Here is an 8037-nt window from a genome sequence, read left to right as displayed (position 1 = left end):
GCTCTACATGGCCAGCGGTGCCGCTCCATGCACAAGCATCTGCCGCTGCTACGAGTGATGGATGTGTGTGTGCTCCTGTTCGCGGCCGGCCGTGGGTGGTAGAGACGGAGCGTGTAGGGACGATCGTGTAGCAACTCCTGTTGTCCTGACCGGTCGATCTAGATTTCGTTTTGCGTACACAAGTACCGTTAGTTTGGGGCATGTAGATATTGATGGATCGTGGCAGACCAAAAGGGGGCCGGGCTAGCACAAACGTCTTTGATGCTGCCGTTTCCAGAAACGGTCGCACAGTGGCGTTCGCCGGTTCATAAGTGGCGAGACATGCCGCGCATGCAGGGCTCGAGCGCGCAGGGCTAAACACGTGTGTTCCGGCCACAAACCACCTGGCCAAGGCCGCGGGACGTAGCCAGCCACCGAGGCCCCTAGCTATCCATGGAGGTCGCCGCGCGTGACATGTGCGCGCCCGGATGGGACAAACGGCCGGGGCGCTGGATTGTTAGACGACGGCCGGGCGATTAGCTAGCTAAGGCGGCGGCGACGTGGATCTTTTGCTTTCATTCATGGTACACCTCATGAAAAACATGTAGTTATTGCACGGCCGGCTCACCACCGGGTGGAGCTGCCCGGACCCGCACAGCGTCTCCGGGATGACGCCGGTGAGGCGGTTCGACGACAGGTCGACGAGCCGGAGCGGCGCGCTGGCGCCGAGCCCCGCGGGGACGCGGCCCGTGAGGTTGTTCATGAGCAGCTACACCATCTCCAGGCGCGGCAGCGGGGCGATGAAGTCCGGCACCGGGCCGTGGAGCCGGTTCAGGAACAGGTTGAGCAGCCTGAGCGAGGTGAGCGACGCCAGCGAGCGAGGGACCTCGCCCGTGAGCGCGTTGTTGGAGAGGTCCAGCGCGGTGAGCGACGTGAGGTTGCCGAGCTCTGGCGGGATGGGCCCGGAGAGCTGGTTCGTGTGGAGGAACAGCGTGTTGAGCGACGCGAGCGCATCGAGCTACGCGGGTACCCGCCCCGTGAGGCCGCAGTTGGAGACGTCCAGCACGGTGAGGCTGCGCAGGCGGGATGCCGCCGTCGACTGCGCGATGAGCTGCGCAGTCGTCGGACTCGAGCTCGCTGCTGTCGCAGCTCATCGCGCGTTCCTCCTTCGGCGGAGCCGCGCCGTCCCGGCACCGACTCACGGACACGCTCTTCGGCTACCGCGACTACCGCGTGTCGCTGTCGCTGCAGCAGAACGCTCGGTGGCAGCCACGCTGATCGTGGAGTTGGCGCTCCCGACGCACGCGCTGCTCCGCGAGCTCGGCGCCCACGCGGGCGCTCGCATCGTGCTGGAGGTCGAGAAGCGCGCGGAGCAGAGCGGTGAGGCTGGCGGCGCCCTCGACGGCAACCAGGCCATCGCCGGCGTCTGCGAGGGCGGCGGCGCCAACGGCTTCAGGCACAGCCACAACGACGGGTGGGTGCTGGAGGAGCTCATGTGGACCATGTTCTGCAACGGCAAGAGGGTGGGGTACGCGGTGCGACGAGAGCCCACCGAGGAGGACATCGCCGTGTTGGAGACGCTGTGGGCCGTCACCATGGGCGGCGGCGTGCTCCCCGGCAGGTCGGACGTGGACGGCCCCGACGGCGAGATGGCGTACATGCGCGGGAGCTTCGAGCACACCGTCGGGTCCCGGGACTCGGAGTCGCTCTACATGGTCGGACCGCCCGGGGGCGACTGCCCGGAGCTCGCCATCTTCTTCGTTAGGCTATGAATGAACCAAACGAACGAACGAACGTACGAACTACTACGGTGTACACGACGCGCTCGTGGTGTCTAATCTCTCGCTCTTTCTCTCGTCTGGTCTCGTTCGTTGTTCAGCCGCAGCTAGCGTCGTCAAAAATATTCATTGCCCCATCAAAAGATCATTGTATCACGCAAAAAACAGAAGACGAAAGAGTCTGGACGTTCATTGCTAATATGACAGGTCACGTCGTCGATCGACTACCACGGACATGCATGTAACCTGCAGAGCGCAGCAGCACTGCATACCGCAGCAGGGGCCATCGGCTAGCACTAGCAGTCGCCTGCTCCCTGCTCCTGCCGGCCGGTTGTGCCTATGCCTGGGCCTGGGCTCTGCATGCATGAACCGATCGAGGCCCTGTTCGCTTGTCTTAAATTTGGCTTGTTTTTTCAACCGGAACAGTGTTTTTCTCTCACAACAATTCAGCCGGAACAGTGTTTTTCAGTCAGTTTCAGCCAAAATTCAGACCAACGAACGGGACCCAAAACGATGCCCGCATACAGAGGCGCTGCATGGATGGACGGCGGCTGTGCGGCGCGCTGTCCAGACTGCAGAGGCGCTCGGCTCAGACGCCGACGTGCATGCATCGTGTGTGCGGCGTTGGACTTCACGATGATGGAAGGGTGAGCGCGTAGAAGATAAAAAAAGTAGGGGGTTTTCTATAAATATGCTTTAAATTTAAGATTAAATAAATAGGTATGGACTGCAGTGAACCATTTTAAAAGTTTATGGGTCCAAAAAGCCACTTTGGAAGTTGATGGATCCATCTGAAATATCCTCACAAGTTAATGGATCTCTGGTGCATTTAACTCATAAATAAAAGCCAAGGACAGACGCTTGTTACAATTGGCGTCTATGTGTCAAATCCAATGTTTTCTCACGGTCAACCTTATATTGCATTCTCACGTGTTACATCACCTGAAGGCTTACGGGTACTTATTGAAAATAGCTCTGATGGATATGAAAATCAGACACATAACGTTGTCTACTCTGATATTTTAAACAACATAGCAGCAAATAGCCACTAAATCCAGGTACTGCTGCCTACGTGCAGTTTTCCTTGAACTGTTCATTTTTAAAATTTATAACTGTGTGTTGAAACATTTCCAGGTAATGTGGCAGCAAACAGTGAACCATGGCTACTCCACAGGTAACTGCGCCTATTACCACTCCTAAATTTATCATGTCATATAATACCCACAAATACCTGATCACACCAGCCAAAATATAGAGCGCACTGCACAACTATGGAGACAGTCTTACAGTCGAGAACGGGATTTCGCTAGATACCTTACTTAATAGATTGGAAATCGAAGTTGACGCGAATCTGAACAAAAACTTAGTCATTTTCTTAAGTCGGGGAATAGGTCGACGAAGCTAAGTTCGGCAATTTTCGTAGAAGGATCGGGCTAAGTAGTGGCATGGTTTTAGGGTTTGTTTTAGTAGCTTGACATGCCATCTCGAGCGTAAAATAGCTGGTTTAGCAATTGAAGCATTGAGGTGGGTTTTTGGGACGCTTTAAAAAGCGTACAAGACACGTTGTTGATCGGTGCCAGCGTCTGGCCGCGGTCACCGGGTTCGGTTCGGCTTGGCGCGCAGCACTGGCCTGCCCTGGCGCGCACGCATGCACCGCCGCGCGAGTCCGCACCACTGTTGCCGTGCCCTAGCACACGCTCACGCACACACGCGCACCGTGGCAGTGAGCCTGGCTGCTCTATCGGCTGTCGTGTCCGCCTGAGCCACACTGCTCGCCGCCGCGTCGAGCTACGCACCCGGTCGCGCTGCGTTCCGACCGTTGCTGCCGCACGGTCACTGCTGCCATTGACCCTTCACGGCTACACGCGTGTGGCATGCCCGCCTGCCCTCGCTATCACGTTCACGCGCGATGCGTCGCCACACTACTGCCTCCCCGAACCGGCGTCAGTCTCTGCAGTGCGCTGTGCCAAGCCATCGTTGTCTTGCGAGTCGTGGTGCTACGACCGCACGTCGTGGTGCCAGACTCGTACGCGCACGTGGAGCCATCAACGTTGTGCTGTCGTCCTCTCCCAATTAGAAAATGCGCCACACCAAGCTTCTCGTCCCGTCGCCTTGAATCGCGTCGGACGCCACGCCAAGGCAAACCCGCAGAGCTGGCCCATCTCCGTAATTGCGCACGTCTGGAGGTCGAGTTGAAGTCTTGCCACTGTTGCAGTTGTACGGTGTAGGGGCTTCAATTGGAGTTTTCTCCCGCCGTCGACCCCTTAAGTCCGAACATCGTCGTCCATCCAATTAGCCTTGAGTAGTCTACCTCCTTCCAATTAACCATGCACCCAACTAGCCCTGTTAGTTAGCAAGCAATTGGAGTTGTTCCAGTGAGCTTTCATCCTCCAGTGAGGTAATGCGGGGTATTCTCCTCGTGGCGGTCCGCCATGGCCCCCGAGTGAAAGCTCTAGTTTGGTTTTGGTAAATTGATGAAACCCTAAGTGCTAACCTAGTTCATCAAGTGATCATGAGATAGGTAGCACACTTCAAGTAGAGAAGCAAATGAAGATCATAACATGACAATGGTGATAGCATGGAGATGATCAAGGGCTTACACTTGAAGAGAAGAAAGAGAAAAACAAAAAGCTCAAGGCAAAGGTATTAACCATAGGAGCTATTTTGTTTTGGTGATCAAGACACTTAGAGAGTGTGATCACATTTAGGTTTGATAGCTGTACTATTAAGAGGGGTGAAACTCGTATCGGAATGCGGTTATCAAAGTGCCACTAGATGCTCTAACTTATTGCATATGCATTTAGGATCTAGTGGAGTGCTAACACCCTTGATAATATTTGTGAAAATATGCTAACACATGTGCACAAGGTGGTTGTAGGGTGTACTATTCGGCGCTTTCGGGAAAATAAAATGTCTATTTTCTATTGCGCCGGATGCAAAATTCTTGGTGATTGGCACATTTGAGCAAGGGTGAAGAAGTTAGAGTTGAAATGGAGTTGGTCGAAATGTTGCTGGCGTCGGTCTACTGACCGGACGCTGGGTCACTCAGCGACCGGACGCTGAAAGGCTGCGTCCGGTCGAGCTGTCAGACGGCACAGTAGGTAGGGTTGAGCACCGGACGCTGGTCTGCGTCCGGTCAAGGTGGACCAGACGCGTCCGGTCGGAAAAACATGCCTCGGGGAGCTTACTGGAAACGACCGGACGCTGGGGCTTCAGCGTCCGGTCAGTTTTGACCGGAGCGTCCGGTCAGCTTCGTAGCCGTTGGAATCTGACGAACAGCGTTTGAAGGCGATGACACGTGGCGTCCATCGGGCGACCAGACGCTGAGGGCCAGCGTCCGGTCAGTTTGACCGGAGCGTCCGGTCAGAGCGCGTTTTGCCCAGTGAAAGGGTATAACGGCTCTATTTGATGGGGGCTCTATTTATAGCCCCATGGCTGGCTCAAGGGTAGTCTATTGCACATTTTCATTGACATAGCAACCTTGTGAGCCTAGCCAAAGGACTCCCACTCATCTACATTATTGATTCATCATTATAGTGAGATTGGGAGTGATCCAAGTGCATTGCTTGAGTGATTGCATCTAGAGGCACTTAGAGATCGTGGTTCGCTGCGGATTTCGCTTGTTACTCTTGGTGGTTGCCGCCACCTAGATGGCTTAGAGCAGCGAGGATCGTCGAGCGGAGGTGGTGATTGTCTCCGGCTCCGATCGTGGTGATTGTGAGGGGTTCTTGACTTTTCCCCGGCGGAACGCCAAAAGGTACTCTAGTGGATTGCTCATGGCTTGTGTGATCCTCATCTTATGTTGGTTGTGCGGCACCCTATTGAGGGTTTGGCGTGTGAAGCCAATTAGCGCGTGAACCTCCAAGTGAGTGAATCGCCACAACGAGGACTAGCTTACCGGCAAGCAAGTGAACCTCGGTAAAAAATCATTGTCTTCATCATTGATTCCGAGGTGATTGGTCTTCATTGTTATTCATCTTTGTGATTGATTGGTTCTTCATCTACACGGCGGTATAACTATCCTAACCACTCTCTTTACTTTACCACAAACTAGTTGACAAGCTCTTTAGTGTAACTAGTTGTGAGAGCTTGCTTGCTTGGTTGGTGTGGCTCTTTAGTTAGTCTTTGAGAGCACACTAACATAGGATAGTGTCTTTGCTATTGTGTGAATAGACACTATCTAAACTAGAATTGAGGTAGGTGGCTTGCATTTTAAGTAGGCTAGTGCAACACTCACTTCGCCTCATAATTGTCTAACCATTTGGTTAAGTGTTGTTGTAGAAATTTTTATTAGGCTATTCACCCCCCTCTAGCCATTAGGACCTTTCACCGAGGCGGATGCTCAGCTAGCGCGTCGCTCTGTGCTCCATTGTTTTAATTGAGTGGTGCCTTTGCGTCCTGTTGACTTGGTTGCCTCGCCTGTGTAACAGTTTCGCCAACGGAGCAACAGGTCGCCAGGGACGCCGTCGTCGCGCTTGCCATGAACCAGAGTCACCCCATGCTCGTGGCCAACCACCTTGCCGAGCCCCAAGACTTCATCCGGTCTGCCCTACACGTCTCTAGTGAGGCCCTCTTGCTCCTAGGGTAGGTGGTTGAACCGTTTGGGGTCTAGGTCGCCCGGGACACGTTCGCTGCCACCGGCGAGCCACATTGGAGGCCGTTCCGTGGCCGACACGCTTGAGTGTAGTAGTGATTCAAATAGGACTTCTACATCGTTGCCCACAGTCTGTGGATGGTTAAAGAGTAGCGGTAGGGGCGTTAGGCTAAGTAAATTCGCCGCTGCCGGTGTTGCCGTGGCCCGACCCCGCCGCGGCGCATGGCCACACCTATGCGCTGCACCATTTTTAGTGCTTGAGACCTCGATCGATTGAGCTTCGCTCGTAGAGTGCTAGGGAGGTGTCGGTTGAGGACGAGGAGGCCCGTGCTCGTCGGCGTTGGCCAGAGATGTCGTGCCTCTGTTAAGTTCCAGCTAGAGACCTTAAAACGTGAATTCGAAGTTAACCGGGGGGTTTAGTGCAAGCGTTAGAGAGAGAGTGAAATAGTGGTAAGGACCGCGGGTTCATTTAGTGGGAAGCTGGGGTCTATTTTGCAAAATTGTCTATGCGCGCGTGGGTCTCCCCGCATTGGGTTGCTGTTGCGCATGGGCCGCGTCGGTGTGTCGCGCGTGCGCGCGCGGGACGCTGGAGTGGGCCGAGCTAGTCGCTCGTGGGCCACGCTAAGGAAATCGATTTTCATTTTCCAGTGACTTAACAAATAATTATTTAATTTAGTTTTTAGCTGAACTTTGAAAATGATAGTAAATGTTGTAGGTATCCAAAAATAGTGAAACAAAATTTGTTAGGTTCACAAAAATGCCATCTATCCGTTGATGTAGTTAGTTTATAGTTAGTTGTGATAATGATAGGTTCATAAATTCAATTTAGAGAGCTTTGTATTATGTAGCTTAATATTTGTAGGATTTTTGTGGCAAATCGGTGATAGCTTTAGCCATAAAATTTTTACAGTAGTCTCAATAGATTATTGTGCGCTCACTGTAATTTTTGTAACCCTAGAGTAGGTGGATAAATAGAGTAGCTAGAACTTCCTGTTTAATCATATATAGAGTAAATCGGTATTAAGAGTAAGAATACCTTTAGTGCTAAGGTAATATATGTTATGCTTCATACTTGTTAGTGGTAACAGTAGGTAACTTAGCACCTTAATCGGTAGAACTAGCTTAGTAGCTTGATAGACGTATTTTTATTTTAAGAGTTACTGTTGCTGCATTACTAAGTGTTGCATCATCATTTCGTGCATGTAGATTATGAGTTGATAGAGTTCATGCCCGTGGACGCACAGGACTACGAGGAGGTCATTGAGGGGTACGAGGAGGAGATCCTCGTGCAGGAGGGAGCCCCAGAGCCTTTTGGTGCTGACTTTGTTGACCCACCTCCTGCCTAAGGCAAGCCCTGGTGCATAACCCCTATTTTTGAATGATTACTGAACATGTATATGATGTGCATTTATATTACAGGCATTTTATGAAAACTACATACATAAGTATATCTACCTATGAGTTCTACTAGTATAGGTCGAGTAGCTGCTATGCTTAGGGTATCGGTAGCGTGAGTAGCCTGCCGTTACTCACAATAGGTAATAATTATGATCACTCATGATAAAATGGTAGAAAGAAAAAATGGTGATCGGGTAGGGATATGTTTTGAGTGTTGGTGGGTGTAAGAGGTTGTATCCTGCGGCCAACAGGGCATATTCTGGTTACACTTTTTTTCTGTCTATGTCG

At 52.5% G+C, this 8037-nt stretch overlaps 1 pseudogene; it reads left to right on the top strand.

Annotated features, from left to right (window-relative positions):
- Positions 1-432: 432 nt before the first annotated feature.
- Positions 433-1767, top strand: LOC136470160 (uncharacterized; annotated as a pseudogene).
- The last annotated feature ends 6270 nt before the right edge of the window (positions 1768-8037 follow it).

This window comes from Miscanthus floridulus, chromosome 1 (assembly GCF_019320115.1).
Source record: "Miscanthus floridulus cultivar M001 chromosome 1, ASM1932011v1, whole genome shotgun sequence".
Lineage (NCBI taxonomy): Eukaryota > Viridiplantae > Streptophyta > Magnoliopsida > Poales > Poaceae > Miscanthus > Miscanthus floridulus.
This window is presented reverse-complemented; position numbering and strand designations above follow the sequence as displayed.